The 945-nt window shown below is 38.4% G+C and overlaps 1 pseudogene; it reads right to left on the reverse strand.

Moving 5' to 3' along the window:
- Window positions 1-300: 300 nt before the first annotated feature.
- LOC138989297 (U6 spliceosomal RNA) lies at window positions 301-396 on the reverse strand (annotated as a pseudogene).
- Between the last annotated feature and the right edge of the window lie 549 nt (window positions 397-945).

Here is a 945-nt window from a genome sequence, read left to right on the forward strand (position 1 = left end):
CTGAAGTATAGTTGATTTATTGATACAATGTTGTATTAGTTTCAGGTGTACAGCACAGTGATTCATTTATACATACATACGTGTGTGAATATATATGTATGTGTGTGTGTATGTATATATATTTCAGATTCTTTTCCTTATAGATTATTACACTATATTGATTATAGTTCTCTGTGCTATACAGTAGGTCCTTGTTGGTTATCTACTTTATATATAGTAGTGTGTATATGTTAATCCTAACCTCATACTTTATTCTTTCTCCTCCCCTGCCTTTGTCCTTGGTAACCATAAGTCTGTTTTAAAAATATGGAATGCTTCATGAATTTGTATGTCATCTTTGGGAAGGGGCCTTGCTGATCTTCTCTGTTCAGTTCAGTCACTCAGTCGTGTCCAACTCTTTGTGACCCCATGGACTGCATCACACCAAGCCTCCCTGTCCCTCACCAATTCCTGGAGTTTACTCAAACTCATATCCATTGAGTTGGCGATGCCATCCAACCATCTCATCCTCTGTCATCCCCTTCTCTGCCCGCCTTCAATCTTTCCCAGCATCATGGTCTTTTCAAATGAATCAGATCTTCTCTGTATTGTTCCAATTTTCGTATGTATGCTGCCAAAGCAAGAACCACGCTTCTGCTTTAACTGCACTCAAACCTTCCTCAGTCTGCACCTGGCATGTTCACAAGTCTTTTGCTTTTGTTTTTCCCTTTTATGTTCTTTGGTCTTCCTCCCTCTTCTTCTTCTTTTTTTTTTTGTTTTTAATGTAGCCAAGGAAGAGGTGCCATTAGTAAACTCTTTGCTCAAGGTTTCCTGGCTTTCACATGATTCTGAAAATTCTGTTCCTTGAAAGTAATCCTAAAACGTGGGTCCTGAGAATGTTTGGCGTTCATTTTTCAGCAGTTTTATATTTGTGATTATGACTGGTTAGGAGATTCCAGTTTACCT

Source organism: Bos mutus, chromosome 9, assembly GCF_027580195.1.
Source record: "Bos mutus isolate GX-2022 chromosome 9, NWIPB_WYAK_1.1, whole genome shotgun sequence".
In the NCBI taxonomy this organism is placed as follows: domain Eukaryota; kingdom Metazoa; phylum Chordata; class Mammalia; order Artiodactyla; family Bovidae; genus Bos; species Bos mutus.